The sequence below is a fragment of the Sparus aurata genome, chromosome 16, assembly GCF_900880675.1.
Source record: "Sparus aurata chromosome 16, fSpaAur1.1, whole genome shotgun sequence".
In the NCBI taxonomy this organism is placed as follows: domain Eukaryota; kingdom Metazoa; phylum Chordata; class Actinopteri; order Spariformes; family Sparidae; genus Sparus; species Sparus aurata.
The window spans coordinates 5,098,030-5,124,216 of NC_044202.1; the positions used below are offsets into that span (position 1 = coordinate 5,098,030).

At 41.0% G+C, this 26,187-nt stretch overlaps 1 protein-coding gene across 1 annotated transcript in view; it reads right to left on the reverse strand.

Annotated features, from left to right (window-relative positions):
* The window catches only part of LOC115566089 (M1-specific T cell receptor beta chain), a gene marked incomplete in the record, with an annotated part of 384,816 nt that overhangs the window by 25,360 nt on the left and 333,269 nt on the right, over positions 1-26,187 (reverse strand).

Consider the following 26,187-nt stretch of genomic DNA (forward strand, 5'->3'; position numbering starts at 1 on the left):
GTCCTGCATATATCATACTCAGCGGTAATCAGCTGATACTTTAAGGTGCAGGAAGGCTGAAGTGAGACCTGCAGCAGATGAAGGATAATGTTTCTTTGTGTTTCATCTCAATAAACACAAGAGTGAATGCAGATATGATAGATGAGATATGAACATTTGATGTGAACTTGACCTTTCAAGTGTCGGTCAGCTGTTACATCCATCATGAGTTAATTTACAAAACCTACCTGAGTGTAAAAGAAGTGACAGATAAATGAGTGAGATCAGCATGATGAGCCTCCATCCAGATGAAGGATGGAGTCAAAGTGTTCAACACAGAGGAAACACGAAGTCCAATGCTCCCATGATCACATGACTGGAGGGGGAGGTCCTGCATATATCATACTCAGCGGTAATCAGCTGATACTTTAAGGTGCAGGAAGGCTCAAAGAAGCCAATAAAAACATAAAATGGCTCCATTCAGCTTGTCGGCATGATCCAAGTCTCCTCTATTGTTTGTTTAAGCTTTAAAAGAATGTTAAATATAAGTATTTTGTAGTAAATAAGTTTACATGAGTACATTTGCATGTTCACTTACTTCTTCATCAATAATCAACAGAATATTAAGAATCAGAGCCCAGTAATCAGCATAATTATTTCAGTTGTCAAACAACTAAAACCCTGAGCAGCAGCTGTCACTAGTTTCTGTGTTGTAGGAGGTTTTTAGTCAAGCGGTGCCATTAAACCACATCACTGTGTGCTGGCAGCGCAGAAATACACAGCTGAGTCATATGTGTTCACTTGCTGAATGATCAGAGATCCTTTCAATCCGTCTTCTCCTTTAATCTGGAATCTGGAGTTTTTAAACTGGTCCTCATAGCTCGGGTCACCCATGAGGACTGTGTACCCAATGAGGATCATAGACTGACTGTTCTGTTGGTGTTGGTACCACAGCATCACGTTTAAGCTGCTGTCATCATGACTGCAGGTAATGTCGAGCTGCTTCGTCCCTTCCACCACAACTTTAGAAGAGGGCTGTTTAACTTCAACACTCGACACTTTTCCTGTGAACAAAGTCAATTCAAGTCAATCTGATTTCTGTATTTATTCACTTGGTTGTAGAATAAGCTCATAGTAGTACAGATGTTACAGAAACTACAGTACTTGATATCAAGAGAATAGTCATGTAATATCGAGTCTGAGTTACTTGTGAGCACGAGCAGTAAAAATCCACATGTGTATAAAGCTGGAGACATCCTGGAAACTGAAGTTAAAGCCATATCAAATTTACAGTTACAGCATATATGGAAATCTGGTATCAGAGGTGGAGCATTCACATGGTCCTCCACTCTGACAGACTCATTACAAATGAGCGATGACTACCTTCCCTTCTACGTCACACCTCCTCTTCTCCACCTTCTTCCTCTGCACACAGCTGATCTGACTGATTCTGCTTCTTTGCACTTAACAAACATGAGAAACGACAACCAAAGCTGTGAAAACTATAATTGTATCTGATGAGTTTAACCAGAATTTGAGACTGATTTATTTCATGTGCTGTCTCCAACATTAAGCTTCTCTATTATATTCTCTCCTCACTGGTTTTGAACAGCCAAACCAGTGGAGCCACAGCTCCTTCCTGCCTGTGTGCCATCTGTGACAGTCACTCTTGTTATTTGTATGACGGTCTGCTCTGTGTGCATCACTGTGACTGGCAGCACAGTAGTAGGTGCTGTTGTCATTGAGAAGCAGCTCACTTATTTCAAGAGTGAAGCTGTCTTTGAAAGCGTCGATAGAGGACTGGAAGTGCCTCGACTTCTGCTCATGTTATTTGATGAGAAACTCCACTGGAGCTCCGTAGTGGTGTTGTCGGTACCAGAACATGGTGTAGCTGATCATGCTGATCCCTGGACCCATGCTGCACTCCAACTTCACTGTGAGTCCAGGGTCAGATATTTGATCTCCAGATTGAAGAACTACAACAGTGAGACCTGCAGCAGATGAAGGATAATGTTTCTTTGTGTTTCATCTCAATAACCAGAAGAGTGAATGCAGATATGATAGATGAGATATGAACATTTGATGTGAACTTGACCTTCAAGTGTCGGTCAGCTGTTACATCCATTATGAGTTAATTTACAAAACCTACCTGAGTGTAAAAGAAGTGACAGATAAATGAGTGAGATCAGCATGATGAGCCTCGGTCCAGATGAAGGATGGAGTCAAAGTGTTCAACACAGAGGAAACACAAAGTCTAATGCTCCCATGATCACATGACTGGAGGGGGAGGTCCTGCATATATCATACTCAGCGGTAATCAGCTGATACTTTAAAGTGCAGGAAGGCTCAAAGAAGCCAATAAAAACATTAAATGGTTCATATTCAGCTTGTCTGACATGATCCAAATCTCCAGAGCACAGAGATCCTAAAATCATTTAAAAAGAAGTTTACACTTCACAGCTACAGTGAAGATTTCAGCTCTAAAAAGGTGTGAATGAAGTCTTTTCAAATCAGTTTTGAATCTAAATGAGTTTACATGAGCACAAGCTGCACGTTCACTTACTTCTTTATCAATTAACAATAGAATATCAAGAATCAGAGCCCAGTAATCATCATAATTATGTCAGTTCTCAAATAACCAAAACCCTGAGCAGCAGCTGTCACTAGTTTCTGTGTTGTAGGAGGTTTTTAGTCAAGCGGTGCCATTAAACCACATCACTGTGTGCTGGCAGCGCAGAAATACACAGCTGAGTCTGATGTGTTCACTTGCTGAATGATCAGAGATCCTTTCAGTGTGTCTTCTCTTTTAATCTGAAATCTGGAATTCTTAAACTGGTCCTCGTAATTCGGGTCACTCTTAAGGACTGTGTATCCTATGAGGCTCATAGACTGACTGTTCTGTTGGTGTTAGTACCACAGCATCACTTGGAGGTTGCTGTCATCATGACTGCAGGGAATGTCGAGCTCCTTCGTCCCTTCCACCACAAATTTAGAAGAGGGCTGTTTAACTTCAACACTTGACACTTTTCCTGTGAACAAAGTCAATTTAAGTCAATGTGATTGTTGTTTTTGTTCAGTTAAAATGGTTGTTCATGAGCTGTACAAAACTACAGTATTTGGTGTTAAAATAAATGTCATGATATTGAGTCTGGCTTACTTGTGAGCACGAGCAGTAAAAATCCACATGTGTATAAAGCTGGAGACATCCTGGAAACTGAAGTTAAAGCTGTGCAACAGTGACAAATAACCAAAATACACTGATTACTTTCATATCAAATGTGCAGCTAAAACATGAGATATGAACATTTGATGTGAACTTGACCTTTCAAGTAACGGTCAGCTGTTACCTCCATTATGAGTTAATTCACAAAACCTACCTGAGTGTAGAAGAAGTGACAGATAAATGAGTGAGATCAGCATGATGAAGCCTCCGTCCAGATGAAGGATGGAGTCAAACTGTTCAACACAGAGGAAACACAAAGTCTAATGCTCCCATGATCACATGACTGGAGGGGGAGGTCCTGCATATATCATACTCAGAGGTAATCACCTGATACTTTGAGGTGCAGGAAGGCTCAAAGAAGGCTGAAGTAGATGGGGACTTGTTTTAAAATGTCAATAAATAGATAAATAAAATGACTCAATTCAGCCTGTTTGGCAGTATCCACGTATCTTCTGTTGTTTGTTGAAGTTTCAAAAGAATGCTAAACATGAAAGTATTTTGTACGAAATAAGATTACATCAGCAAAAGCTGCATGTTCACTTACTTCTTCATCAATTGTTGATAGAATATTAAGAATCAGAGCCAGTAATCATCATAATCATGTCAGTTCTTAAATAACTAAAACCCTGAGCAGCAGCTGTCACTAGTTTCTGTGTTGGAGGAGGTTTTTAGTCAAGTGGTGCCATTAAACCACATCACTGTGTGCTGGCAGCGCAGAAATACACAGCTGAGTCTGATGTCTTGACTTGCTGAATGAGCAGAGATCCTTTCAGTGTGTCCTCTCTTTTAATCTGGAATCTGGAGTCCTTAAACTGGTCCTCGTAGTTCGGGTCATTCTTAAGGTATGTGTACCCAATGAGGATCATAGACTGACTGTTCTGTTGGTGTTGGTACCACAGCATCATATTGAGGTTGCTGTCATCATGACTGCAGGGAATGTCGAGCTGCTTCGTCCCTTCCACCACAACTTTAGAAGAGGGCTGTTTAAATTCAACACTCGACACTTTTCCTGTGAAAAAAGTCAATTTAAGTCAATGTGATTGTTGTTTTTATTCAGTTAAAATGGTTGTTCATAAGCTGTACAAAACTACAGTATTTGATGTTAAAATAAATGTCATGATATTGAGTCTGGCTTACTTGTGAGCACGAGCAGTAAAAATCCACATGTGTATAAAGCTGGAGACATCCTGGAAACTGAAGTTGAAGCTGTGCAACAGTGACAAATAACCAGAATACACTGATTACTTTCAAATCAAATGTGCAGCTAAAATATGAGTTATGAACATTTGATGTGAACTTGACCTTTCAAGTGTCGGTCAGCTGTTACCTCCATTATGAGTTAATTCACAAAACCTACCTGAGTGTAAAAGAAGTGACAGATAAATGAGTGAGATCAGCATGATGAGCCTCCGTCCAGATGAAGGATGGAGTCAAACTGTTCAACACAGAGGAAACACAAAGTCTAATGCTCCCATGATCACATGACTGGAGGGGGAGGTCCTGCATATATCATACTCAGCGGTAATCAGCTGATACTTTAAGGTGCAGGAAGGCTCAAAGAAGGCTGAAGTAGATGGGGACTTGTTTTAAAATGTCAATAGATAAATAAAATGGCTAAATTCAGCTTGTCTGGCATAATCCAGCTTTCTTTAAGCTTTAAAAGAATGCTAAATATAAAAGTATTTTGTAGGAAATAAGATTACATGAGCACAAGCTGCATGTTCACTTACTTCTTCATCAGTTATCAATAGAATATCAAGAATCAGAGCCCAGTAATCATCATAATTATATCAGTTCTCAAATAACTAAAACCCTGAGCAGCAGCTGTCACTAGTTTCTGTGTTGTAGGAGGTTTTTAGTCAAGCGGTGCCATTAAACCACATCACTGTGTGCTGGCAGCGCAGAAATACACAGCTGAGTCTGATGTGTTTACTTGCTGAATGATCAGAGATCCTTTCAGTGTGTCCTCTCTTTTAATCTGGAATCTGGAGTCCTTAAACTCGTCCTCGTAGTTCGGGTCATTCTTAAGGTATGTGTACCCAATGAGGATCATAGACTGACTGTTCTGTTGGTGTTGGTACCACAGCATCACTGGGAGGCTGCTGTCATCATGACTGCAGGGAATGTCGAACTCCTTCGTCCCTTCCACCACAACTTTAGAAGAGGGCTGTTTAAATTCAACACTCAACACTTTTCCTGTGAACAAAGTCAATTCAAGTCAATGAAATTGCTGTTTTTATTAAGTTAAAATGGTTGAAGAATAAGCTGTACAAAACTACAGTACTGGATATTAAAATAAATGTCATCATATTGAGTCTGTCTTACTTGTGAGCACGAGCAGTAAAAATCCACATGTGTATAAAGCTGGAGACATCCCTGAAACTGAAGTTAAAGCTGTGCAACAGTGACAAACAACCAAAATACACTGATTACTTTCATATCAAATGTGCAGCTAAAACATGAGATATGAACATTTGATGTGAACTTGACCTTTCAAGTGTCGGTCAGCTGTTACATCCATCATGAGTTAATTTACAAAACCTACCTGAGTGTAAAAGAAGTGACAGATAAATGAGTGAGATCAGCATGATGAGCCTCCGTCCAGATGAAGGATGGAGTCAAAGTGTTCAACACAGAGGAAACACAAAGTCTGATGCTCCCATGATCACATGACTGGAGGGGGAGGTCCTGCATATATCATACTCAGCGGTAATCAGCTGATACTTTAAGGTGCAGGAAGGCTCAAAGAAGGCTGAATTAGATGTGGACTTGTTTTAAAATGTCAATAATTGAACAAATAAAATGGCTCAATTCAGCTTGTCTGGCAGAATCCAAGTATCTTGTGTTGTTGTTTTAAGTTTTCAAAGAATGCTAAATATAAAAGTATTTTGAAGTAAGTAAGTTTACATCAGCACAAGGTGCATGTTCACTTACTTCTTCATCAATTATCAATAGAATATCAAGAATCAGAGCCCAGTAATCAACATAATTATATCAGTTCTCAAATAACTAAAACCCTGAGCAGCAGGTGTCACTAGTTTCTGTGTTGGAGGAGGTTTTTAGTCAAGTGGTGCCATTAAACCACATCACTGTGTGCTGGCAGCGCAGAAATACACAGCTGAGTCTGCTGTGTTGCTGAATGATCAGAGATCCTTTCAGTCTGTCCTCTCTTTTAATCTGGAATCTGGAGTCCTTAAACTGGTCCTCATAGTTTGGGTCACTCACGTAGACTGTGTACCCAATGAGGCTCATAGACGGACTGTTCTATTGGTGTTGGTACCACAGCATCACTTCGAGGTTGCTGTCATCATGACTGCAGGGAATGTCGAGCTGCTTCGTCCCTTCCACCACAACTTTAGAAGAGAGCTGTTTAAATTCAACACTCGCCACTTTTCCTGTGAACAAAGTCAATTAAAGTCAATGAAATTCCTATTTTTATTCAGTTCTCTCATTGCCAAGTAGAACAGATATTACATAACATTCAGAGAAAAATCATATAATATTGAGCAAAGACTTAAGTATGGCTTACTTGTGAGTACGAGCAGTAAAAATTCACGTGTATAAAGCTGGAGACATCCTGGAAACTGAAGTCAAAGTTGTGGAACAGTGACAAATAAACAAAATACAATGATTACTTTAATATCAAATGTGCAGCTAAAACATGAGATATGTACATTTGATGTGAACTTGACCTTTCAAGTGTCGGTCAGCTGTTTCCTCCATTATGAGTTAATTCACAAAACCTACCTGAGTGTAAAAGAAGTGACAGATAAATGAGTGAGATCAGCATGATGAGCCTCCGTCCAGATGAAGGATGGAGTCAAAGTGTTCAACACAGAGGAAACACAAAGTCTAATGCTCCCATGATCAAATGACTGGATGGGGAGGTCCTGCATATATCATACTCAGCGGTAATCAGCTGATACTTTAAAGTGCAGGGAGGCTTAAAGAAGGCAACAAAAACATTAAATGGCTCCGTTCAGCTTGTCTGGCATGATCCAAGTCTGCAGAGCACAGAGATCCTTAAATAACTTAAAAAGAGTTTTTTTTTTTGTTTTTTTTTACCTCACAGCTACAGTGAAGATTTCAGCTTTAAAAAGGTGTAAATACAGTCATTTAAAATTGTTTTGGAATCTAAAGTTTACATGGGCACAAGCTGCATGTTCACTTACTTCATCTCTCTATAAAAGCAGGGAATCTCTGTCTGTCTTGATGTTTCTGGGCTTCCCTCTTCAAAGGTGTCGATGTGTAGTTCAATAATGAAGGATACTGCGGAGGCAAGGCCGGGTGGAAAATAGAGCGATCTTTATTAAAAAAAAATCTAATGCCTTGAGTCCGGATCAGAAACGGCCGTGTTCTGATATTATCAAATCTGAGGACAAAACAATGCCAAAATGCTTGTCCTCTGCTCCATTAAAACCTCAACCTTTGCTCTTACGAGGTTTTTCCAAATGCCACCCCCCTGTTCCTTCTGTCAGGGCCTTTTTTAAGAGTCTCTCTTCAAAGTCACCCACTTCTTCTGATTGGTTCCCTTGCCACATTACTTAACAGAAGACAAAGGGGTTTGATCTGTGCTTAGTCATCTCTTATTATTTGGCATGCAGGTCAAGCTTAGCTAAGCACTTAATCATCTGTTATCTTTGACCCCTTACAGTTGGAAGCTACCTCCTGGACTTCTATTCACACAATGAAAAACAATTGGTCATGATTGAATTCAAACTAAGTGGGTCAGTCATGATTGAATCGAACTTAAGTAAGTCAGAATGTGTTGTCCTCCAGACACCTCAGTCTGTCTGTCTGTGTGTGCCTCAAATATCACTGCGGATCAGGGTCAGACTGACCTGAGAGTTTCAACATGGCTGCTGCTGGGTTCAATGGTGTGCAATGTCGCATTTGTTTGGACTGCAATGATACCGTGAATAAATTATTTCAGAAATGCTTTACCAATTCAGCGAGCATTGTCCACTGGAGCCACCACAGTCACGTGCGCACCAGAGCCAGTCACTGCAGAGCCCACCGCGACCCCCCACCTTAAGAAACAAGCAGATTTGTACCTGCAGCTGCGCGAGCTGGACCGGGATTTTGCCTGCGGATCGGTCCCGTTCTGTTTGGTGCATCTAAACTGACTGTTGTGTATTAATGAGACTAAAAGAGTCCGGACCGAGTCTGTTCGGGTCTGAGGAGATCCGGTGCGCGCGGACAACAAAGTGGAATTGGAATCTGTGGATGTTCGTGTGTAGCTAGCTGCTAGCTGCTAGCCAACCCACACTACCCACCTCCCGAGGCGACGGACCGGACGTGATGGCACGTCCAAAACCGGACTTAGGGTATATAATGTCCGCCACGCTTTTTCGCGAACATTGCTGTCACGTTTGCTTTGTGTCTGGTGGAGGAAGAAACGGTAAAAACTGGCTTTTGTCACCAAAGTGTCCAAGCAGCAAGTTTGGTTGTTGAGGAACAGGAAGTTGTGGGAGGGACCTAGGCAGATGAATGACAGGCGACGACGGTCTGTGTAGAGACAGCGATATTGTGAGTTGAGAGATTTGGTACATTTAGTGTGTTTGGAGTGTATAGTTAGTGTGTTATGTAGTGTTTGGTGTAGTGTGTTTAGTGTGTAGTGGAGTCGTTTTTGTGTTTAATGAGTCAAAACAATTAGGAGACTGCTGAATGAGCATTGCCTGCATTTAATTGTAAATAGTTACCTATAACTTTGTACATTTTTAAAATGTATGCACATATTTAGCAAACAACAATTTATATTTGCATTATAAGTAATAAAAAATGGTTTGTTAAACATATTTGTGGTTTTCACAGTAAAAAAATGTAACTTTTTCTACTCAGATTTTTAGGTCCATTGTGTTAATACAGTATGTCAAAATAAAAAAATAACTGTACAGTCACACATGTGAGGTTGTGCTGAAAATGATGACACCAAGTAAATAGTTTTTAAGGTGAAATATAATGGCTAAATCAAAAATAGTCAAAAACGGCCAATTATACCCTGGAAATATCGGATTTCACAACAAGCCTAAATATCCCTGACGCCCCATCTACAAACACAGCCTCATTTGGCCATCCATGAAAAAGCTACTTAACCTCCCACTTTTTTATAGGAATACATTTTTCTTACGGGCACTGCACTAGTCAATTGTTAATAGAATATTAAGAATCAGAGCACAGTAATCAACGTAATTATATCAGTTGTCAAATAACTAAAACCCTGAGCAGCAGCTGTCACTAGTTTCTGTGTTGGAGGAGGTTTTTAGTCAAGCGGTGCCATTAAACCACATCACTGTGTGCTGGCAGCACAGAAATACACAGCTGAGTCTGCTGTGTTTACTTGCTGAATGATCAGAGATCCTTTCAGTGTGTTCTCTCTTTTAATCTGGAATCTGGAGTCCTTAAACTGGTCCTCATAATTTGGTTCGCTCACGCCATATGTGTACCCAATGAGGATCATAGTCTGACTGTTCTGTTGGTGTTGGTACCACAGCATCAATAAGAGGCTGCTGTCATCATGACTGCAGGGAATGTCGAGCTGCTTCGTCCCTTCCACCACAAATTTAGAAGAGGGCTGTTTAACTTCAACACTCGACACTTTTCCTGTGAACAAAGTCAATTCAAGTCAATGTGATTTCTGTATTTATTCACTTGGTTGTAGAATAAGCTCAAAGTAGTACAGATGTTACAGAAACTACAGTACTTGACATTAAGAGAATAGTCATGTAATATTGAGTCTGACTTACTTGTGAGCACGAGCAGTAAAAATCCACATGTGTATAAAGCTGGAGACATCCTGGAAACTGAAGTTAAAGCCATATCAAATTTACAGTTACAGCATATATGGAAATCTGGTATCAGAGGTGGAGCATTCACATGGTCCTCTGCTCTGACAGACTCATTACAAATGAGCGATGACTACCTTCCCTTCTACGTCACACCTCCTCTTCCCCACCTTCTTCCTCTGCACACAGCTGATCTGACTGATTCTGCTTATTTGAATTTTTACAAACGTGAAAAACAACAACCAAAGCTGTGAAAACTAAAACTGTATCTGATGAGTTTAACCAGAATTTGAGACTATTTTATTTCATGTCCTGTCTCCAACATGAAGCTTCTCTTTTATATTCTCTGTTCACTGGTTTTGAACAGTCAAACCAGTGGAGCCACAGCTCCTTCCTGCCTGTGTGCCATCTGTGACAGTCACTCTTGTTATTTGTATGACGGTCTGCTCTGTGTGCATCACTGTGAGTGGCAGCACAGTAGTAGGTGCTGCTGTCATTGAGAAGCAGCTCACTTATTTCAAGAGTGAAGCTGTTTTTGGATTTGTCGGTAGAGGACTGGAAGTGTCCAGCAGGTAAGTCCTACTCTTGATGAGAAACTCCACTGGAACTCCGTAGTGGTGTTGTCGGTACCAGAACATGTTGTAGCTGACCATGTTTAACCCTGGACCCATGCTGCACTCCAACTTCACTGTGAGTCCAGGGTCAGATATTTGATCTCCAGATTGAAGAACTACAACAGTGAGACCTGCAGCAGATGAAGGATAATGTTTCTTTGTGTTTCATCTCAATAACCAGAAGAGTGAATGCAGATATGATAAATGAGATATGAACATTTGATGTGAACTTGACCTTTCAAGTGTCGGTCAGCTGTTACATCCATTATGAGTTAATTCACAAAACCTACCTGAGTGTAAAAGAAGTGACAGATAAATGAGTGAGATCGGCATGATGAGCCTCGGTCCAGATGAAGGATGGAGTCAAAGTGTTCAACACAGAGGAAACACAAAGTCTAATGCTCCCATGATCACATGACTGGAGGGGGAGGTCCTGCATATATCATACTCAGCGGTAATCAGCTGATATTTTAAGGTGCAGGAAGGCTGAAAGAAGGCAACAAAAACATTAAATGGCTCCATTCAGTTTGTCTGGCAGAATCCATGTATCTTCTCTTGTTTCTTTAAGCTTTAAAAGAATGCTAAATATGAAAGTATTTTGTAGGAAGTAAGATTACATGAGCACAAGCTGCATGTTCACTTACTTCTTCATCAATTATTAATAGAATATCAAGAATCAGAGCCCAGTAATCATCATAATTATGTCAGTTCTCAAATAACTAAAACCCTGAGCAGCAGCTGTCACTAGTTTCTGTGTTGTAGGAGGTTTTTAGTCAAGTGGTGCCATTAAACCACATCACTGTGTGCTGGCAGCGCAGAAATACACAGCTGAGTCTGATGTGTTCACTTGCTGAATGATCAGAGATCCTTTCAATCTGTCTTCTCTTTTAATCTGGAATCTGGATTCTTTAAACTGGTCTTCATAGCTCGGGTCACCCATGAGGACTGTGTACCCAATGAGGATCATAGACTGACTGTTCTGTTGGTGTTGGTACCACAGCATCACTTGGAGGCTGCTGTCATCATGACTGCAGGGAATGTCGAGCTCCTTCGTCCCTTCCACCACAACTTTAGAAGAGGGCTGTTTAACTTCAACACTCGACACTTTTCCTGTGAACAAAGTCAATTCAAGTCTATGTGATTTTTGTATTTATTCACTTGGTTGTGGAATGAGCTCATAGTAGTCCAGATGTTACAGAAATGACAGTACTTGATATCAAGAGAATAGTCATGTAATATCGAGTCTGACTTACTTGTGAGCACGAGCAGTAAAAATCCACATGTGTATAAAGCTGGAGACATCCTGGAAACTGAAGTTAAAGCCACATCAAATTTACAGTTACAGCATATATGGAAATCTGGTATCAGAGGTGGAGCATTCACATGGTCCTCTGCTCTGACAGACTCATTACAAATGAGCGATGACTACCTTCCCTTCTACGTCACACCTCCTCTTCCCCACCTTCTTCCTCAGCACACAGCTGATCTGACTGATTCTGCTTCTTTGCACTTAACAAACGTGAGAAACGACAACCAAAGCTGTGAAAACTAAAACTGTATCTGATGAGTTTTACCAGAATTTGAGACTGATTTCTTGTCTCCAACATGAAGCTTCTCTTTAATATTCTCTCCTCACTGGTTTTGAACAGCCAAACCAGTGGAGCCACAGCTCCTTCCTGCCTGTGTGCCATCTGTGAAAGTCACTCTTGTTATTTGTATGACAGTCTGCTCTGTGTGCATCACTGTGACTGGCAGCACAGTAGTAGGTGCTGCTGTCATTGAGAAGCAGCTCACTTATTTCAAATGTGAAGCTGTTTTTGAAAGCGTCGATAGAGGACTGGAAGTGCCTCGACTTCTGCTCATGTTATTTGATGAGAAACTCCACTGGAGCTCCGTAGTGGTGTTGTCGGTACCAGAACATGGTGTAGCTCATCATGTTGAACCCTGGACCCATGCTGCACTCCAACTTCACTGTGAGTCCAGGGTCAGATATTTGATCTCCAGATTGAAGAACTACAACAGTGAGACCTGCAGCAGATGAAGGATAATGTTTCTTCGTGTTTCATCTCAATAAACACAAGAGTGAATGCAGATATGATAGATGAGATATGAACATTTGATATGAACTTGACCTTTCAAGTGTCGGTCAGCTGTTACATCCATTATGAGTTAATTTACAAAACCTACCTGAGTGTAAAAGAAGTGACAGATAAATGAGTGAGATCAGCATGATGAGCCTCCGTCCAGATGAAGGATGGAGTCAAAGTGTTCAACACAGAGGAAACACAAAGTCTAATGCTCCCATGATCACATGACTGGAGGGGGAGGTCCTGCATATATCATACTCAGCGGTAATCAGCTGATACTTTAAGGTGCAGGAAGGCTGAAAGAAGGCAACAAAAACATACAATGGCTCCATTCAGCTTGTCGGCATGATCCAAGTCTCCTCTATTGTTTGTTTAAGCTTTAAAAGAATGTTAAATATAAGTATTTTGTAGTAAATAAGTTTACATGAGTACATTTGCATGTTCACTTACTTCTTCATCAATAATCAACAGAATATTAAGAATCAGAGCACAGTAATCAGCATAATTATTTCAGTTGTCAAACGACTAAAACCCTGAGCAGCAGCTGTCACTAGTTTCTGTGTTGTAGGAGGTTTTTAGTCAAGCGGTGCCATTAAACCACATCACTGTGTGCTGGCAGCGCAGAAATACACAGCTGAGTCTGATGTGTTCACTTGCTGAATGATCAGAGATCCTTTCAGTGTGTCCTCTCTTTTAATCTGGAATCTGGAGTTTTTAAAATGGTCCTCATAGCTCGGGTCACCCACGGAGTACGAGTACCCAATGAGGCTCATAGACTGACTGTTCTGTTGGTGTTGGTACCACAGCATCACTGGGAGGTTGCTGTCATCATGACTGCAGGGAATGTCGAGCTGCTTCGTCCCTTCCACCACAACTTTAGAAGACGGCTGTTTAAATTCAACACTCGACACTTTTCCTGCAAACAAAATCAATTCAAGTCAATGTGATTTTTGTTTTTATTCACTTGGTTGTAGAATAAGCTCAAAGTTGTACAAATGTTACAGAAACTACAGTACTTGATATTAAGAGAATAGTCATGTAATATTGAGTCTGACTTACTTGTGAGCACGAGCAGTAAAAGTCCAGCAGTAAATGTGTATAAAGCTGGAGACATCCTGGAAACTGAAGTTAAAGCCATATCAAATTTACAGCTACAGCATATATGGAAATCTGGTATCAGAGGTGGAGCATTCACATGGTCCTCCGCTCTGACAAACTCATTACAAATGAGCGATGACTACCTTCCCTTCTACGTCACACCTCCTCTTCCCCACCTTCTTCCTCAGCACACAGCTGATCTGACTGATTCTGCTTCTTTGCACTTAACAAACGTGAGAAACGACAACCAAAGCTGTGAAAACTAAAACTGTATCTGATGAGTTTTACCAGAATTTGAGACTGATTTCTTGTCTCCAACATGAAGCTTCTCTTTAATATTCTCTCCTCACTGGTTTTGAACAGCCAAACCAGTGGAGCCACAGCTCCTTCCTGCCTGTGTGCCATCTGTGACAGTCACTCTTATTATTTGTATGACGGTCTGCTCTGTGTGCATCACTGTGACTGGCAGCACAGTAGTAGGTGCTGCTGTCACTGAGAAGCAGCTCACTTATTTCAAGAGTGAAGCTGTTTTTGGAAGCGTCAATAGAGGACTGGAAGTGTCCCGACTTCTGCTCATGTTCTTTGATGAGAAACTCCAATGGAGCTCCGTAGTGGTGTTGTCGGTACCAGAACATGGTGTAGCTGATCATGCTGATCCCTGGACCCATGCTGCACTCCAACTTCAATGGAAGTCCAGGGTCAGATATTTGATCTCCAGATTGAAGAACTACAACAGTGAGACCTGCAGCAGATGAAGGATAATGTTTCTTTGTGTTTCATCTCAATAAACACAAGAGTGAATGCAGATATGATAGATGAGATATGAACATTTGATGTGAACTTGACCTTTCAAGTGTCGGTCAGCTGTTACATCCATCATGAGTTAATTTACAAAACCTACCTGAGTGTAAAAGAAGTGACAGATAAATGAGTGAGATCAGCATGATGAGCCTCCGTCCAGATGAAGGATGGAGTCAAAGTGTTCAACACAGAGGAAACACGAAGTCTAATGCTCCCATGATCACATGACTGGAGGGGGAGGTCCTGCATATATCATACTCAGCGGTAATCAGCTGATACTTTAAGGTGCAGGAAGGCTGAAAGAAGGCAACAAAAACATACAATGGCTCCATTCAGCTTGTCGGCATGATCCAAGTCTCCTCTATTGTTTGTTTAAGCTTTAAAAGAATGTTAAATATAAGTATTTTGTAGTAAATAAGTTTACATGAGTACATTTGCATGTTCACTTACTTCTTCATCAATAATCAACAGAATATTAAGAATCAGAGCCCAGTAATCAGCATAATTATTTCAGTTGTCAAACGACTAAAACCCTGAGCAGCAGCTGTTACTAGTTTCTGTGTTGTAGGAGGTTTTTAGTCAAGCGGTGCCATTAAACCACATCACTGTGTGCTGGCAGCACAGAAATACACAGCTGAGTCTGATGTGTTCACTTGCTGAATGATCAGAGATCCTTTCAGTCTGTCTTCTCTTTTAATCTGAAATCTGGAGTCCTTAAACTGGTCCTCATAGTTTGGATCACTCACAAGGAACGTGTACCCAATGAGGCTCATAGTCTGACTGTTCTGTTGGTGTTGGTACCACAGCATCACTTGGAGGCTGCTGTCATCATGACTGCAGGGAATGTCGAGCTGCTTCGTCCCTTCCACCACAACTTTAGAAGAGGGCTGTTTGAATTCAACACTCGACACTTTTCCTGTGAACGAAGTCAATTCAAGTCAATGAACTTGTTTTTATTCATTTGGTTGTCGAATACGCTCAAAGTAGTACAGATGTTACAGAAACTACAGTCCTTGATATTAAGAGAATAGTCATGTAATATTGAGTCTGACTTACTTGTGAGCACGAGCAGTAAAAATCCACATGTGTATAAAGCTGGAGACATCCTGGAAACTGAAGTTAAAGCTGTGCAACAGTGACAAATAACCAAAATACACCGATCACTTTCATATCAAATTCACAGGTAAAACATGAGATATGTACATTTGATGTGAACTTGACCTTTCAAGTGTCGGTCAGCTGTTACATCCATCATGAGTTAATTCACAAAACCTACCTGAGTGTAAAAGAAGTGACAGATAAATGAGTGAGATCAGCATGATGAGCCTCCATCCAGATGAAGGATGGAGTCAAACTGTTCAACACAGAGGAAACACAAAGTCTAATGCTCCCATGATCACATGACTGGAGGGGGAGGTCCTGCATATATCATACTCAGCGGTAATCAGCTGATACTTTAAGGTGCAGGAAGGCTCAAAGAAGGCTAAGGTAGATGGGGACTTGTTTTAAAATGTCAATAATTAAACAAATAAAATGGCTCAATTCAGCTTGTCTGGCAGAATCCAAGTCTCCTCTGCTGCTTTTCAAGCTTTAAAAGGATGCCAAATATAAAAGTATTTTGTACTAAATAAGTTTTCATGAGTACAACTGCATGTTCACTTACTTATTCATCAATTAGTAGAATCAGAGCCCAGTAATCATCATAATTATGTCAGTTCTCAAATAACTAAAACCCTGAGCAGCAGCTGTCACTAGTTTCTGTGTTGGAGGAGGTTTTTAGTCAAGCGGTGCCATTAAACCACATCACTGTGTGCTGGCAGCGCAGAAATACACAGCTGAGTCTGATGTCTTGACTTGCTGAATGAGCAGAGATCCTTTCAGTGTGTCCTCTCTTTTAATCTGGAATCTGGAGTCCTTAAACTGGTCCTCGTAATTCGGGTCATTCTTAAGGTATGTGTACCCAATGAGGCTCATAGACTGACTGTTCTGTTGGTGTTGGTACCACAGCATCACTTCAAGGTTGCTGTCATCATGACTGCAGGGAATGTCGAGCTGCTTCGTCCCTTCCACCACAACTTTAGAAGAGGGCTGTTTAACTTCAACACTCGACACTTTTCCTGTGAACAAAGTCAATTCAAGTCAATGTGATTGTTGTTTTTAATCAGTTAAAATGGTTGTTCATAAGCTGTACAAAACTACAGTACTTGATATTAAAATAAATGTCATAATATTGAGTCTGACACTTGTGAGCAAGAGCAGTAAAAATCCACATGTGTATAAAACTGGAGACATCCTGGAAACTGAAGTTAAAGCTGTGCAACAGTGACAAATAACCAAAATACACTGATTACTTTTAAATCAAATTCTCAGGTAAAACATAAGATATGAACATTTGATGAGAACTTGACCTTTCAAGTGTCGGTCAGCTGTTACATCCATTTTGAGTTAATTCACAAAATTTACCTGAGTGTAAAAGAAGTGACAGATAAATGAGTGAGATCAGCATGATGAGCCTCCGTCCAGGTGAAGAATGGAGTCAAACTGTTCAACACAGAGGAAACACAAAGTCTAATGCTCCCATGATCACATGACTGGAGGGGGAGGTCCTGCATATATCATACTCAGCGGTAATCAGCTGATACTTTAAGGTGCAGAAAGGCACAGAGAAGGCTGAGGTAGATGTTGACTTGTTTTAAAATGTCAATAATTAAACAAATAAAATGGCTCCATTCAGTTTGTCTGGCAGAATCCAAGTATCTTCTGTTGTTGTTTTAAGCTTTCAAAGAATGCTAAATATAAAAGTATTTTGAAGTAAGTAAGTTTACATCAGCACAAGGTGCATGTTCACTTACTTCTTCATCAATTATCAACAGAATATCAAGAATCAGAGTCCAGTAATTAGCATAATTATATCAGTTCTCACATAACTGAAACCCTGAGCAGCAGCTGTCACTAGTTTCTGTGTTGTAGGAGGTTTTTAGTCAAGCGGTGCCATTAAACCACATCACTGTGCTCTGACAGCGCAGAAATACACAGCTGAGTCTGATGTGTTCACTTGCTGAATGATCAGAGATCCTTTCAGTATGTCTTCTCTTTTAATCTGGAATCTGGAGTCCTTAAACTGGTCCCCGTAGGTCGGGTTACTCATGACGACTGTGTACCCAATGAGGATCATAGTCTGACTGTTCTGTTGGTGTTGGTACCACAACATCGTTCGGAGATTGTTGTTATCATGACTGCAGGGAATGTCGAGCTGCTTCGTCCCTTCCACCACAACTTCAGAAGAGGGCTGTTTAACTTCAAAACTTGACACTTTTCCTGTGAACAAAACCAATTCAAGTCAATGAAATTGTAATTTTTATTCAGTTAAAATGGTTGCAGAATAAGCTGTACAAAACTACAGTACTTGATATTAAAAGAATAGTCATGTAATATTGAGTCTGACTTACTTGTGAGTACGAGCAGTAAAAACCCACATGTGTATAAAGCTGGAGACATCCTGGAAACTGAATTGAAAGCTGTGCAACAGTGACAAAAAACCAAAATACACTGATTTCTTTCAAATGTACAGATAAAATATATATTTAAATCTGGTATCATAGGTGGAGCATTCACATGGTCCTCTGCTCTAACGAACTCATTAGAAATGAGCAATGACTACCTTCCCTTCTACGTCACACCTCCTCTTCCCCACCTTCTTCCTCTGCACACAGCTGATCTGAATGATTCTGCTTCTTTGCACGTAACGAACGTGAGAAACGATAATCAAAGCCACGAAAACTAAAAATGTATCTGATGAGTTTGTGGTTTCTGGGCTTTTCTTCTCAAAGGTGTCGGCGTGTAGTTTGATCATAAAAGGAGTCTGCAGAGGCAAGGTGGTTAGAATGAAGAAGCAATCTTTATTGAAACAGAATCTAACGCCTTGAGTCCAGGTCAGAAGCGGCCGCGTTCTGATATTATCAAATCTGTGGACAAAACAATGCCAAAGCGCTCTGCCCTCTGCTCCCTCAAAACCTCAGCCTTTGCTCTTAAGAGGTTTTCCAAGTGTCACCCCCCATCTCTACTCGTAGGGGCCTTCTTAAAGTCCCTTGGGCTGTACCTGCCTACCTGACCTAATTGGTCACTGTGGTGGGTTGAGGGTCCATCTATCCAATCGACATGAAAAGGAGGTGGTTTATTTCCCTGCTCATCTCCAATAAATGGCTAAATCTGTTACTGTCCCTCCTTGGGTCTTGTACTCCAAAATTATCTAAATGATCTCTCTATCCTTTTCTGGAGATGTACACGTTTCATCTTCCTTCACCTGACATAGGAGTCAGGCTCTGTTTTAGTCCCTATAGTGGCCTTGTCTCCTGCTAACCTTTGACCCACACACAGCTCCAACGTCCCTTGGAGCTGTGAGCCCCGTATTGTCTACATTCCTTAACTTACACAAGGAGGAGCAGGTTAAATTTAAACTGAGTTGAATTAAGGGCCAGAATGTGTTGCAGTCCAGATACCTCAAGTTCAACCAGAATTTGAGACTGATTTATTTTATTTCTTGTCTCCAACATGAAGCCTCTCTTCTATATTCTCTCTCTCTTCTCTCTTTTTTTCTTGTTACTTCAAAAGGCTCAAGCAGAGGATTCTGTTGGCCCCGTAGAGTTTTGCAAGGATTCCTATGGGATCGATCATCCCCTCGTATTTCCCCCATGTTTGAAGAGCACAATTTGAACATGCAGTTTACCCCCGCTGACAAAATATAAAAATATGACCGAAGATCATCTAATAATACGCTGCTCCATGTCTCAGATGATGAAAACCTAATTTTTCATGTTTTGATGACAGTAAGTACAGACAGTGGTGGTTCTAGACAAGTTTTAATAGGGGGGCCAGGTTGGGGCCACTTTTTTGTTAGGGGGCACATACAACCCAGAAAAAAAGATAAATCCCTCATTCAGACAAAACAGTGTTTACAATTTCAGCAATTTTGATTGGGTAGTAAACTGCTGAGACACTTTATTTATGACTTTCCCTTCAAAACAAAATCATTGCAAGAAATCTGTCATTGTATTATTGATGCAGACTCCCTGTCAGGGGGGCCACAGGGGGGTCCAGACTCAGAGTTACGGGGGCAATGGCCCCTGTTGGCCCCCCACTAGAACCGCCCCTGAGTACAGACACTTAAAGGAGTCGGAAATCGCAATTTCTCTCGTTAAATCATGCATATTGGTGTTGGACGTCTGTTGAAACTTGCCTGAAAAGCTGGAGTTTGAAAGTGGTTCAGTTCTTTTGCTTTAGCTCTTTTTCCGAACAGGAATAGCACACAATAGTGCGCGTTCCTAAAGCACGAGATTTTGACTCTGCTCCTGTGGTGACGTTACCACAGGAGGCTACTTGCATATGCATCGGCTCACAGCCGTCCTCAGCCAGACTTTCTGAGTAAGCACGTCGAATCTGCCTATTTCTCTGTCATTTTCACGCCATACATCGTGTCCGCCAGCATTAAAACTCAGGTCTTACATGTAAAACACGAGTGTGGAAACTAAGGAAAAAAAAAAAGAATTTACCATTCAGAGACATCCTGCTGTAAACGTGTCTCTTCACTGTCTCTGCCTCTTCACTCTCCCGTTCGGGTTCCGACTCCGGCTCGTACATAAATGCCTGAATTCTGTAAGGTTCGTCATTTAGTGTGTGCGACATGACAGGGGGCTGTTTATGTTTTGGAGTCTGCGTGCATGCAGGCTCGCCCCCCATTCCGGCTCTGTCCTTCCTGCGGCCAATCAACGCGCGCCTCATTACATGTTAATACAATGCACATCCGGACCGGTGAAAACCTCGCGCATAATCTCACGTGAGAAAGTCGCGGTGTGAAAAGGTGTCAGAACAAGCTCTATGTTTGATTTTTTTTTTTTTTTTCTAATAAGTTTTAAGAATTGATCCAAAACGATCCAAGGGGGAATGGATATGACTCCTATAAATAAACTCTGTTGATCTCCTGCTGTGGTGATTGGCTGAACTCCAGCACATTGTTGGACCTTGATTGGTCACTGCTCTCTAATCTGACAATGCTCCACCCACTCATTACACTGAAGGTTTGTACAATCACTGCACCTGCACACTGCTGCAAATAAACTATGGTGTTTGCCTGTGGAGACTCTTCCCTGGAATCAGATGTTCTTTAAAAGACAGCACTTGCTTACTGGAGCTTTGCTGTATTGGACATCCACAACACATCCTCAGAGAGATCAGGTAAGGGAATCACAAGGGCTGAGTATCCAAAACAGGGTAAAAAATGCTGAAAGCTTGCTATGAGAGACAAAGGTGAACTGGAAAAGAGGCAGGCGAACACACACACACTTTATAAACAAGGCAGGAGGGGATAATTGGACACCGGTGAAACACATCAGACAATCACACAAGGACAGGAAGCAGATCTGAAACAAAGGAGGAGTTAGACGCCACAATAAAACAGAAAACAGGAAGAAATGACTGAATAAACATGGAAACCTGAAGACTTTAGCTTGATGAGACGTGACAATAAGTAATGTACTGATTTAAGATAGTTTGTTTTTCATCGTCTTCTACGCTTTACATTTTCTTTTCTCCTCAACAAAATGCCAGGTGAAGTTACTCCACGTTTTTGCAGTGTTTTAAGCATATTTTTGATGATTATTGGGATTAAATTGTGTATTGCAATCCACCGCATTCCATTATACGCCCTTAAAGATAACTATCAGTCAAAATAGTCGAACACTTTCATATTTAGATTATTTTTTGAGACTGTGTGACTGTGAATAATCAACTAATTTCCAAAGTAATTGTGTTTTCAATGCTAGAAAAGTCATTGAGCTGAGTTTAATTCCACCAGCCCTCCACTCTGAGTCTTGAACATGAAAACAACAGAGAGAACAGAGAGAAGAGGGTTTTTAGTAATGAGGCGACATTAAACCACATCACTGTGTACTGCCTGCACAGAAGTACACAGCCGAGTCTGACAGGTTGACGCTCTGAATAATCAGAGCTCCTGCTTTGGTACCGGGTCTTGTTATCTTAAACCGATTTTCAAACGGCTTCTCATATACGGCGTCACTGCCGACGGAGCTGTATCCAATGAACGTCATCAAACCGCTCTGCTTTTGCTGGTACCAGAGCATGTTATTGAGGCGCCCGTCATCATGGTTGCATTTGATTTCTGCCCTGGTGGCGTCGCTGACTATTATCGGAAAAGACGGCTGAAATGTCACACTCGTAGCTCGATCTGTTGGAAAAAGACAGATTTTTGTAGTTGCAGAAGGTGAAAAAAAAACATTCATATGATTGCTTTTTAAAAAAAAATGATTTAAAAGGGCATAATTAATCGTTATGTTTGCAGCTAGTTTCATTACATGGAAGCAAGATGAGAAGAAATCCGATAACAGCTGTAGACATTTTCAAGTTTGTGCCTCCTCCAGTGACTCTCCTCAACTGTAAGTGCAAATATCTCACTAACAGGAAGACGCTGAGGGGTTTTAGTGAGGGAGTGTCATTCAACCACATCACTGTGTACTGGCAGCGCAGAAATAAACAGCCGAGTCTGACAGTTTTGCTCTGCGAATGATCAGCGTTCCCTTAGTTGTTCCTTCTTTTGTTAGCTTGAATTGTTTTTCCATCTCCCCCTCGTATGTTGGGGAACCTTGTACATACACAAACCCGATGAGAGTCAGAACCAGGCTGTCTTTTTGTTGCTGGAACCAGAGCATTTGTGGTTTGCCAGTATCATCATAGCTGCACTGAATCTGCACCTCACTGCTCTCGTTCACTATCTGCGGAGGAAATTCTTGAAATGTAACGGAGCTCACCTGACCTGTGGAAGAAGAAGATTTAGAAAATGTTACTGATGCAGAACAAAAATGAGGAGAAAGTATTTATCTTTAGCTTGATTGTTATATAGATAATGATAAAAATGTAATTCAGGATGACATTTGAGAGCTTACTATTAAAGCAGATAAGGAGTAGACCAAAGATTTGCATCAGTGAAGACATCGTCAGGCTGAATGATGTGAGTAAAGTAATGTGCTGAGAAGAATAAGTCTCATGAGGAAGAGGGAGGGAGGTGTGTATCAAGGGCTGAGTATCCAGAATGGGGTAAAAAATGCTGAAAGCTTGCTACGAGTGACATCAATGAACTGGCAAAGAGGCAGGGAACACACATACTGTATAAACAAGGCAGGAGGTGATAATGGAACACAGGTGAAACACATCAGGGCGGGGCAGACAATCACTCAAGGACAGGAAACAGATCTGAAAACATGAGGGTAGTTAGACGCCACAATAAAACAGGAAACAGAAAGAAATGACTGAATAAACACGGAAACAAGACCTTAGCTTGATGAGACCTGACAATGAGTCATGTCATAATTTAAGATTGTTTTTCACTATCTTTTACGCTTTACATTTTCTTTTCTCCTCAACAAAATGTCCGGTAAAGTTACTCCACATGTTTTTGCAGCATTTTAAGCATATTTTTGATGATTATTGGGATTAAATTGTGTATTGCAATCCACCCCATTCCATTTCACGCCCTAAAAGATAATTATCAGTCAAAATAGTTGAACACTTTCATATTTAAATGATTTTTGAGACTGTTTGACTGTGAATAATCACATCATTTCCAAACTAATTGTGTTTTCCATGCCAGAAAAGTAATTGAATTGTCTTGAGTTTAATTCCACCAGCCCTCCACTCTGAGTCTTGAACATGAAAACAACAGAGAGAACAGAGAGAAGAAGGGTTTTTAGTAAGGAGGCGACATTAAACCACATCACTGTGTACTGGCCTGCACAGAAGTACACAGCCGAGTCTGACAGGCTGACGCTCTGAATAATCAGAGCTCCTGCTTTGGTATTTTCTCTTGTCATCTCAAACCGATGTTCAAACTGCTTCTCATATACGGCGTCACTGCCGACGGAGCTGTATCCAATGAACGTCATCAAACCGCTCTGCTTTTGCTGGTACCAGAGCATGGTATAGAGGCCGTCATCGTCATGATTGCATTTGATTTCTACCCTGGTGGCGTCGCTGACTATTCTCGGAAAAGTCGGCTGAAACGTCACACTCGTAGCTCGATCTGTTGGAAAAAGACAGATTTTTGTAGCTGCAGCAGGTGAAAAAACATTCATGATTGCTTTTTAAAAAAAAATGATTTAAAAGGACATAATTAATTGTTATGTTTGCAGTTAGTTGCATTACATGGAAGCAAGATGAGAAGAAATCCGATCACAGCTGGAGACATTTTCAAGTTTGTGCCTCCTCCAGTGATGTACTAGGAGAGACACTCCTCAACTGCAAGTGCAAATATCTCACTAACAGGAAGACGCTGAGGGGTTTTTAGTGAGGGAGTGTCATTAAACCACATCACTGTGTACTGGCAGCGCAGAAATAAACAGCCGAGTCTGACAGTTTTGCTCTGCGAATGATCAGCGTTCCCTTAGTTGTTCCTTCTTTTGTGAGCTTGAATTGTTTTTCCATCTCCCCCTCGTATGTTGGGGAACCTTGTACATACACAAACCCAATGAGAGTCAGAACCAGGCTGTCTTTTTTTTGCTGGAACCAGAGCATTTGAGTTTTGGTACTATCATCATGGCTGCACTGAATCTGGACCTCACTGCTCTCTTTCACTATCTGCGGAGGAAATTCTTGAAATGTAACGGCGCTCACATGACCTGTGGAAGAAGAAGATTTAGAAAATGTTACTGATGCAGAACAAAAATGAGGAGAAAGTATTTATCTTTAGCTTGATTGTTATATAGATAATGATAAAAATGTAATTCAGGATGACATTTGAGAGCTTACTGTAAAAGCAGATTAGGAGTAAACCAAAGATTTGCATCAATGAAGACATCGTCAGGCTGAATGATGTGAGTAAAGTAATGTGCTGAGAAGAATAAGTCTCATGGGGAAGAGGGAGGGAGGTGTGTATCAAGGGCTGAGTATCCAGAATGGGGTAAAAAATGCTGAAAGCTTGCTACGAGTGACATCAATGAACTGGCAAAGAGGCAGGGAACACACACACTTTATAAACAAGGCAGGAGGTGATAATGGAACACAGGTGAAACACATCAGGGCGGGGCAGACAATCACACAAAGACAGGAAACAGATCTGAAAACATGAGGGTAGTTAGACGCCACAATAAAACAGGAAACAGAAAGAAATGACTGAATAAACATGGAAACAAGACCTTAGCTTGATGAGACCTGACAATGAGTCATGTCATAATTTAAGACTGTTTGTTTTTCACTATCTTTTACGCTTTACATTTTGTTTTCTCCTCAACAAAATGTCAGGTAAAGTTACTCCATATGTTTTTGCAGCATTTTAAGCATATACTTTGATGATTATTGGGATTAAATTGTGTATTGCAATCCACCCATTCCATTTCACGCCCTAAAAGATAATTATCACTCAAAATAGTTGAACACTTTCATATTTAAATGATTTTTGAGACTGTTTGACTGTGAATAATCACAACATTTCCAAACTAATTGTGTTTTCAATGCTAGAAAAGTCATTGAGCTGAGTTTAATTCCACCAGCCCTCCACTCTGAGTCTTGAACATGAACACAACAGAGAGAACAGAGAGAAGAAGGGTTTTTAGTAATGAGGCGACATTAAACCACATCACTGTGTACTGCCTGCACAGAAGTACACAGCCGAGTCTGACAGGCTGACGCTCTGAATAATCAGAGCTCCTGCTTTGGTATTTTCTCTTGTCATCTCAAACCGATGTTCAAACTGCTTCTCATATACGGCGTCACTGCCGACGGAGCTGTATCCAATGAACGTCATCAAACCGCTCTGCTTTTGCTGGTACCAGAGCATGTAATAGAGGCCATCATCGTCATGATTGCATTTGATTTCTACCCTGGTGGCGTCGCTGACTATTATTGGAAAAGTCGGCTGAAACGTCACACTCGTAGCTCGATCTGTTGGAAAAAGACAGATTTTTGTAGCTGCAGCAGGTGAAAAAACATTCATGATTGCTTTTTTTAAAAAATGATTTAAAAGGACATAATTAATTGTTATGTTTGCAGTTAGTTGCATTACATGGAAGCAAGATGAGAAGAAATCCGATCACAGCTGGAGACATTTTCAAGTTTGTGCCTCCTCCAGTGATGTACTAGGAGAGACACTCCTCAACTGCACGTGCAAATATCTCACTAACAGGAAGACGCTGAGGGGTTTTAGTGAGGGAGTGTCATTAAACCACATCACTGTGTACTGGCAGCGCAGAAATAAACAGCCGAGTCTGACAGTTTTGCTCTGCGAATGATCAGCGTTCCCTTAGTTGTTTCCTTCTTTTGTGAGCTTGAATTGTTTTTCCATCTCCCCCTCGTATGTTGGGGAACCTTGTACATACACAAACCCAATGACAGTCAGAACCAGGCTGTCTTTTTTTTGCTGGAACCAGAGCATTTGAGTTTTGCCAGTATCATCATGGCTGCACTGAATCCGGACCTCACTGCTCTCGTTCACTATCTGCGGAAGAAATTCTTTAAATGTTATAGCAGTCACATGACCTGTGGAAGAAGAAGATTTAGAAAATGTTACTGATGCAGAACAAAATGAGGAGAAAGTATTA